Source organism: Balaenoptera musculus, chromosome 15 (assembly GCF_009873245.2).
Source record: "Balaenoptera musculus isolate JJ_BM4_2016_0621 chromosome 15, mBalMus1.pri.v3, whole genome shotgun sequence".
Lineage (NCBI taxonomy): Eukaryota > Metazoa > Chordata > Mammalia > Artiodactyla > Balaenopteridae > Balaenoptera > Balaenoptera musculus.
Window position 1 is genome coordinate 49,540,217 of NC_045799.1, and position 9,276 is coordinate 49,549,492.

A 9,276-nucleotide genomic window follows, 5' to 3' on the forward strand; every position below is an offset into this window, starting at 1 on the left:
CCCGCGTACCCGGCCGCCCACCCCCGCCGCCGCTCGGGCAGCCACGGCTGCCACTGCGGCCCCAGCCGCCGCCTCTGCCCTGGATTCCCATCGTCCGGGCCGGTCCCAGCCGCCGGCGCCCCGGGCACTTCCGCCTGAGAGGCCCCGCCCCGCCGCGAGCTGGGCCGGAGAGGGGCGCCGGGCGCACTGCGCTGAGCTGGGCTCGCGGGGCGCGCGGGGAAGGCGATCTGAAGGAGGATGCGGGGCGGGGGGCGACGCGGGGCGGGGGGCGACGCGGGGCGGGGGGCGACGCGGGGACCAAGAGGGCGCGCAGGGAAAATGGGTCGGAGGGAGGTCCGGACTGGTGGGGAACTCGGGCCCGCGACAGGGCGCAGGTGGGGGAGGCGGGGCGAGATGGAGTGGAGGGTCGCAGGACACGTGGGGCGGAGGGAGGAATGGGGGCGAAGGGTGGCGCGGGACCCCGGGAGCCGCGGGGGTCTTGGTTCAGAGGGAGAAATGGTGGGGCGTGACTTGGAACGCGCAGGAGATTCGAAGCGGCCGCGGAGTGTCCCCACATGCTTTCTGGACGAGCTGCTGGGACCCCGGGACGCGAGTGTCTTTCGGTCCCTGCTCGTGGGCCAGGCGCCGCGCGAGGTCCGGCCAGCCTGCGCCGGCTCCTGCCTCCCGGAGCTGGGCTCCCCGGCCGGCCTCCCGGCGCGTCACACCACAAAGGCGCTACGAGTATGTGTGAAAAACACTTTCATGGAAAAATGAAAAGGCTCCTTGTACATATTTCGTACACTGTGAAGGTGGCGATTCACGTCAGTGGGTGGGACTCACTCACCCTTGACATCCGGGTAGATTCCAACAGATTAAGGATTTCAGCGTGAAAAGGAAACGATGGAGGGACTGGAAGAGAACATGGGGAAACTTTCACAGTTTAGGGGAAGCGAAGGCTTTTCTACATGTGACCCAGTAGGCTAGAGGCAAGATAGAAATTCAGCTACGAGCAAAACTGCATAACCAAACTCAAAAAACAAGCCTCAAATGGGAGGAAACTTGCAACTCACATCACAAAGGGCCGATCTTAATGAGATTACTACTAATAAAGAGTTCCTACAAGTAAATAAGAAATATCAACTCTCCCACAGCAAACCACCAGAGAAGATTCCTAGAAAGGATATGCAGATGAATATTTCCCTCCTTAGAGAAATGCAAACTGAAAAGCACCCACAGGCTTTTCTTCTTTCACCTAACAAATCTGCAGAGATCAAAAAATTTGATCCTACCGAAAGGGTGGCATTGCCCACAGACTTTCTTAGGTTTGCTGAGCCTCCCGGGAGCCTCAGTCCTGCCACCGCTGTGCATTTTCCCTGCAGATACGGTCACAGAGGCGTGAGGCTGCATTCGAGTGCAGCATGCACCCAGATATTGGTAATGAGGGAATGGGCATTAGAGTCATGGGTACCCAGATCGAAATTCAAACACTGTGATATTATAAACACTGATCCAGTGGGCTGTAAAAGGAAAACCAGGAAGCTCTGTGTACTAATTGGGAATGGTCTACCAGGGGGACCATTAGCTGAAAAAAGGGAAGGGCAGAATAATGTGTTCAGAAAGCTACCATTTTTGTAGAAAAAAAATTTTTTTAGTTTGCATGTCTTAAAGACATAGACTGCCTGGAAGCATCCAGCAGCCGGGGAGGGAAGGGAATCCTGTGGCTGAGGATTGGGAAGAGGGGCTATACCTGTTTGCACCTTTCGAACTTTGTACATGTGTGTGTGTGTGTGTGTGTGTGCGCGCGCGCGCGCGCGAGGGTTTACCGGTCGGGAGGGAAGAGAAGCTGACCCGGGGAGCCCAAGGCCACTGAATGCTGGGGGGTAAGGGGGGGGTGAGGCATGGCGGGAGGGTGGGGGGAGGAAGCCCCAGGTGTGAACCCTTAAAACAGACCCTTTATTCCTCTGGAATCTAGGCTGGACCCCCCTCACCCGTGGCCGCAGGGGGCTCCCAGGTTCTCAATTTAAAGGGACAGAGACCAATTCTGGATTTTGCTGAGCTTCGATTTTAGTGCACTGTACTGACCCAGATCATGCTGGGGACAGCAGCTGTGGTCAGCACTGAGCCGCGCAGACTGTTCCAGCCGAGATCCATCCCTGCCCCAGGCTGGGCTCAGCGGTCCCCCACCAGCCCTACCCACTCTGAGGGTCACCTCAGTGTGAGGCTCCCGGGCCAAGCTCCCCAAGCAGGCAGAAGAGGCATCGGTGCTCCATCTAGGGGGCTCAGGAGAACTCTGCTAAGTAACAGAGTATTAATAATGGAAAGGAGGGACTTCTCTGGTGGTCCAGTGGGTAAGACTCCATGCTCCCAATGCAGGGGGCCAGGGTTCAATCCCTGGTCAGGGAACTAGATCCCACATGCATGCTGCAAAAAGGTCCCGCATGCCACAACTAAGGCCCAGCGCAGCCTAAATAATAAATAAATAAATATTTTTTAAAAAATGGAAAGGACCCACCTGGGAGGCCTCATCTGAAGATGGAAACAGGCCCAGTGGCAGGAGGCCCCTTCTGGAGGTCTTGCGAATACACGGTTCTGTATCCTACCTCACACTACACAGAAAAGTGAACTCCAACTGGATCAGGTTGTCAACTGTCAGGAATAAAATGATAGTGCTCGCCTCAGCAGCATATATACTAAAATTGGAACGATACAGAGAAGATTAGCATGGCCCCTGCACAAGGATGACACGCGAATTCGTGAAGCGTTCCATAATTTTAGGCGGGAAAGAGGGGGGAGGGATAAATTGGGAGATTGGGATTGACATTTACATACTACTATATATAAAATGGATAATTAATAAGGACCTACTTTATAGCACAGGGAACTCTACTCAATACTCTGTAATGACCTATATGGGAAAAGAATCTAAAAAAGAGTGGATATATGTATATGTATATGTATAACTGACTCACTTTATTGTACACCTGAAACTAACACAACACTGTAAATCAGCTATAATCCAACAAAATTTAAAAAAAAAGAATAAAATGCTAAAAATATTAAAAGGAAACTAGAACATGTCCCCTAGAATACAGGCATGGGAAAGAATTTCTTGAGCAAGACAGGGAACCGGGGAACATGAAGAAAAAGTTACTTATTTGACTACATTTTTAAAAATGCTATGTAATTATAAAAAAGTGTGAAAGGATAGACGTCATCAATTAAGTCAAAAGACAAATGGGAGAAAACATGTGCTATGTGTGATAAAAGGTGAATATACCTAAGATAGAAAGGAAATTCACACACTGAAAAAAAGACAGTCCAAAAGAAGACACTGGAAATATCCCATAACCCGGCAATTTACAGGAGAAGATGAGAAAGATGAAAGTGGTCCACTGGTGGCAGTGGGTGACAGGGGCAGAAGATGTTGCCAGGGCAGGATGCCCTGAGAGTGATGCTCTCACTTGGCAGCCCTCACCAGCTTCCCTGGGCTGGCAGAGGTGGGTGAGGCTACCTGGGACCCCAGCTCCGAGAAGAAGCCACCCACACTGGCTCCCCCTGCAGTGACCCGAGCAGGGGTGAAAAGAGGTCTAACATGTTTAAAGTTGGAGTCCCAAAAGGATAGAACGAGGCAGAAAAAACATGTGAAATTTGGTGAAAGACATTAATGTACAGATTCAAGAAGCTCAGTGAATCCTAAGAAGAAATTGTACAAAGAAAATCACACCCAGGCACATAATAGTCAACTACTGAAAACCAAACAAAAAGAAGAAATATTGAAAGCATCCAGAGAAAAATTACATTCAAGGGAATAACAATTCAAACAACGTATGACTTCTCTTCAGAAACAATGGAGCAGACAGGACAGGGGGAAGGAGAAAACAGACCTACATGGTTGCAAGATTCCTGCATCTTACATGAAGTGGCACAGTATAAATTCTAAATAGTCTGTGAAATGTTAGGGATGTAATTACAATCCCTAGAGCAACCAGTATAAAAATAATGCTAAGGTATACCTAAAAATCCAATAAATAAATTAAACGGTATTTAAAAATATTCATTTAATCCGAAAGAGGTCAGGAAAGGAGGAAAAGAATATAAATCAGAGGGGGCAAACACAAAACAAATAATAAAATAGGAGATCTAACTCCAACCATATCAATAATTACATTAATTATTCATGGACTACACACTCCAATTAAAAGGCAGAGATGATCAGACTGGATTTTTAAAAAAGCAAGAAGACACAGATGGGTTGAAAGTAAGCGGATGGACAAAGACCCAGCATGCAATAATAAACATGAGAAACTGGAGTGCCTATATTTCTATTAGATAAGGTGGACTTCAAGACAAAAGGTATCACCAAAAAAAATTTTTTTTCATAACCATAAAAGGGTCAATTCATAAGGAAGAAATAAATACGTATGCACCTATTAAAAGAGCGTCAAGGGACTTCCCTGGTGGTCCAGTGGTTGAGACTCTGTGCTCCCAATGCAGAGGGCCTGGGTTCGATCCCTGATTGGGGAACTAGATCCTGCATAACACAGCTGGGAGCCCGCATGCCGCAACTAAGACCCAGTACAGCCAAATAAATAAATAAATAAATATTTTTTAAAAAAACAGTTCTCCATAAACTTCAAAGAATTTGGGTGATACAGAATATGTTCTCTGACCACAATGGAATTAAATTAGAAATCTATAACAATAATTAGGTATCTAGAAATCAGTTAAAATCAGACTCAGGGTCTTCTGAGAGGCTGCTAGTTTGCAGGTGATGGGGAAGGGGCAACCTGGAAACTTCCACGTTTACCCAAAGAGGCACAAGATTAGAAACAGCCAGAGAGCTGGTGTAGGGCAAGGAGACAGCAGCAGCAGGGCTGGTACGGAGTCTGGTTCTCCTGGGTTGCCCCCTCCTCTCACCCTGCAGGGCAGGGTCTCTCCAAGCAGGAATGTCCCAGAAATCCAAGGTTGTCGCCCCTCATTCCCCACCCACCTCATCCTTAGTCAGGCTGCAAAAGTGTCAACCGGGGCTTCAGTCACCTCAAGGCTGGACTGGGGTAGGATCTGCTTCTAAACTCACATCCGTGGCTGTGGCCTCAGGTCCACACTGGTTGTTGGCCAGAGACCTGGGTTCCTTGTCAAGTGGACCTGCCCGTAGGGCAGCTGGAGCTCCACGCAGGATGGGGGGAAGGAGAAAGGAAGAAGCAGATCAGCGGGTCTGGTCACCAATCCTGAAGGCAACATCCCATCTCCTGCTGTTTTCTCCTTGTCACTGGGTGCAGTCCACACTCCAGGGGAGAGGGTTACGGGAGGGTGTGGGCGGAGTCGTTTTCTGTTATTAACTTGTAAGAGTTCTTTGTAAATTCTTCATACTAGACCCTGATCAGATTTATGAGTTGCAAATATTTTCTCTGGCTCTGTAGCTTGTCTTTTCCCTTTCTTGGTAACTCCACGCTGTTCACCTAAAGGGGTTTGGTCAGCTGAGATTCTCACTAGCACTGAGGAGTTCCAGTGGTCCACATCCTTGCTAATATCCGGAATTTTCAGACTTGGAGATTTGTACCATGACTTTATTTGCGTTTCTCTGATTACTCCTGAGGCTGAGCACCTTTGCGTTATTTACTAGCTGTTAAAATTTCCTCTTTGGAGAAATGAATCTTCAAGTATTTGCTGTGCTGTTGGGCCACTGGTCTTTTACTCACTGATTTCTGGTCATAGAGCCCTAGATGTGCATAGGTTTTAAGTGGTGGAAATATTCTTTCCTGTTCTGTGACTTGTCTTTTTCTTTCTTCATGGTCTGTGTGTGTGTATTTAATATATTTTATTTTTAAGAGTTTTAGATTCATAGCAAAGTTAAGCAGAAAGTGCAGAGAGTTCCCATATACCCTCTACCCCCAAACATGCACAGCCTCCCCCAATATCACCATCCCCCACCAGGGTGGTCATTTGTTACAGCTGATGAACCTACATCCTAATCACCCACAGTCCATAGCTTACATTAAGGTTCACTCTTGGTATTGTACATTCTATGGGTTTGGACAAATATATAATGACATGTATCTATCATTACAGTACTATACAGGGTAGTTTCACTGCCCTAAATATCCTCTGTGCTCTGCCTGTTCATCGTTTCCAGCGCCCAACCCCTGGCAATCACTGAGCTTTTTACTGTCTCCAGAGTTTTGCCTTTTCCAGCATGTTATATAGTCAGAATCATACAGTATATAGCCTTTCCGAACTGGCTTCTCTCACTAAGTAATATGCATTTAAGTTTACTCCATGTCCTTTCAGGGTTTGATGGCACATTTCTTTTTTCTTTCTTTTTTTTTTTTAAAGACCTGTTTTGTTTTTTACCTTTTATTATAGAAATTTTCAAACATACACTGAAATCAAATAATACACTCAAGCCCTCACATACCTATCACCCCAGTTCAACAATCATCAACATTTTGACAGCTTTGTTTCATCTACTCCCCACCTTTTCTTCTTTTTCTTTTAATATTTTTATTTTTTTTAAATTTATTTATTTTTGGCTGTGTTGGGTCTTCGTTGCTGTGCCCGGGCTTTCTCTAGTTGTGTCGAGCAGGGGCTACCCTTCATTGCGGTGCGCAGGCTTGTCAATGCGATAGCTTCTCTTGTTGCGGAGCACAGGCTCTAGGTGGGCGGGCTTCAGTAGTTACGGCACGCGGGCTCAGTAGTTGTGGCTCGTGGTCTCTAGAGTGCAGGCTCAGTAGTTGTGGCGCATGGGCTTAGTTGCTCCGTGGCATGTGGGATCCTCCCAGATCAGGGCTCGAACCCGTGTCCACTACATTGGCAGGCAGATTCTTAACCACTGGGCCACCAGGGAAGTCCCCCGTATTTCTTTTCATTGCTGAACTATATTCCACTGTCTGGATGCACCACAGTTTATTTATCCATTCACCTACTGAAGGACATCTTGGTTGTTTCCAAGTTTTGGCAATTTATGAATAAAGCAATTATGAATAAAGCTGCTGTAAACATCCATGTGCACTTTTTTTGGGGACATACATTTTCAACTCATTTGAGTAAATACCAAGTATAATGATTGCTGCAGCACATGGTAAGAGTATGTTTAGCTCTGTAAGAAACCACCAGAATATATTCCAAAGTAACTGTTACATTTTGCATTTCCACCAGTGATGAACTAGTGTTCCTGTTGCTTTACATTCTTGCCAGCATTTGGTATTGTCAGTGTTTTAGATTTGGGCCATTTTAATGTCTTCATGGTGTTTTTTATGAAGTCCTTCATTTTAATGTAGTTGAATTTGTCAATCATTTTCTTTATGATTAGTCCCTTTTGTGCCTAAAGAAATTCTTCCTCTTAAAAGGTCCTGCTTAGGGCTTCCCTCGTGGCGCAGTGGTTGAGAACCTGCCTGCCAATGCAGGGGACACGGGTTCGAGCCCTGGTCTGGGAAGATCCCACATGCCGCGGAGCAACTAGGCCCGTGAGCCACATTACTGAGCCTGCGCGTCTGGAGCCTGTGCTCCGCAACAAGAGAGGCTGCGATAGTGAGAGGCCCGCGCACCGCGATGAAGAGTGGCCCCCACTTGCCGCAACTAGAGAAAGCCCTCGCACAGAAACGAAGACCCAACACAGTCATAAATAAAAATAAATAAATAAATAAATTAAAAAAAAAAAAAAAAAGGTCCTGCTTATAGTTTCTTACCTTCTGAAAGCTTCATAGATCTGCCTTTCATATTTAGGCCCTTAATCTACCTGAAATTTATTTCTGTGTATGTAGGATTAGGTCTCTCTCTCTCTTTTTCTATATGGATACCTGATTGAGCCAGCAATGTTTATTGAAAAGTCTGCATTTCCCACTGATCTGCAGTGGCTCCTCAATCATATATTCGGTGCTCGTACATGTATGAGTCTGTTTCTGGGTTCTCTATCCTGTTCCCTTGGTCTACTTGTCAATACCTGGGCCAACACACGGTCGGAATTATTACAGCAATGTAACGAGGACTGATAGCTTGCAGAACAAGCCCTCTCATCCTCATCTTCTTCAGAGAGTCTGGGTAGTCAGGTCCCTTGCATTTCCATATTGTAATTCGAGACCACAAAACAATCCTGTTGGAACATTGATTGGGGTCTGTGGGTCAAGGTGAGGACAGCTGACCACTGGCCCTGGGCCCTGGTTCTATCTGAAGGGCTCAGGGGTGCAGGGTCCGAGACAAGATGTCTGTCGTCCTAAGCCTCAGAAGGAACTAGGGCTGCCTTGCCAGGAGGAAGCTCAATGTGAACAACTTGGAGACAAGAAAGTCATGCACCAGATCAGGACAGAGATTGAGAGAAAGGACGTTGTTGCAGACCAGCCTCACTTGGACCAAACCCGGCCGGCTTGGGGGAAGGAGAGAAAAGACTCTTCAGGTGGATACATGGCGGGGGTTTTAACCCATGTGAAACTGGACCTGTAACAACTGAAAATGATCTGAGGGCTATGAGATCTACTCCTCAAGAGATGGGAGAGGAGAGTCTAGACGGGAGCAATGCGGTCACGGAGAAATAAATACCAAGCAAATGTATTGATAAAGTGCTTCCACGTTTAGTGCCGGACGCGGGAGGAGAGTCAGCATCAGAGGAGAAGTGAACAGCCTCGTGTTTGTGCTCTGCTGTATCAAATGTGGTCATAAAGTGCTTCCTTCTGGTATCTTCCTGCCTGAGGCTGGGTTTCCTGGAGGTGGACCCTGATGTGGACTTGTGTGAAAATGTGAAAACGATGTTTTAGGATGTGGTCCCAGAGGACACTCAGGGGGAGTAGGAACTGGGTCTGGAAAGGGAAAAGAAGGAGGCCCAGGTCATGGAACTCTGGCCTGATCTCTCGGGAACCTCTGAAGGCACCCCAGAACTGTTGCGATATGGGGGCCAGGGAGATGCAGGGTGCACATCTCTGCCTCTGGGGGAGGTAAATCCCCCAGCAATCCCATTTGACACAGTGGCAGTGGGTCTGGAAGCCTGAGGAGGGCGTCAGGGTGCAGGAGAGGGACAGGAACAGGGACCAGAGGGGACAGGACAAGACAGGACAGAGCAAGAAGCAGCCCATGTGCCAGAACCCTATTCCCTGAGGCACCGTCAGCAGCACCTTACAGAGGAGGGGACGGGGCTCAGAGCGGGTAAAGCTGTAGCCTTAGGAGAAGGACCAGGGTCGAAACTCAGGTGTCCTAACTCACTCAGCCAGCCACCTGTGAGCCTGAAGTCTTCACACAGAAGCTGCACAGATCCTGGCCAGAAGAGGATGCAGGGAACTGTGGTCGGAGGAGCAGTGGACCTAGGGCCAC

General features: G+C 47.9%; 1 non-coding gene across 1 annotated transcript; it reads left to right on the forward strand.

The window, feature by feature from the left end:
- Positions 1–2,645: 2,645 nt before the first annotated feature.
- LOC118882136 lies at positions 2,646–2,752 on the forward strand. Its single transcript, XR_005016689.1, has one exon. It is a non-coding gene; the product is annotated as a U6 spliceosomal RNA (small nuclear RNA).
- Positions 2,753–9,276: the final 6,524 nt, after the last annotated feature.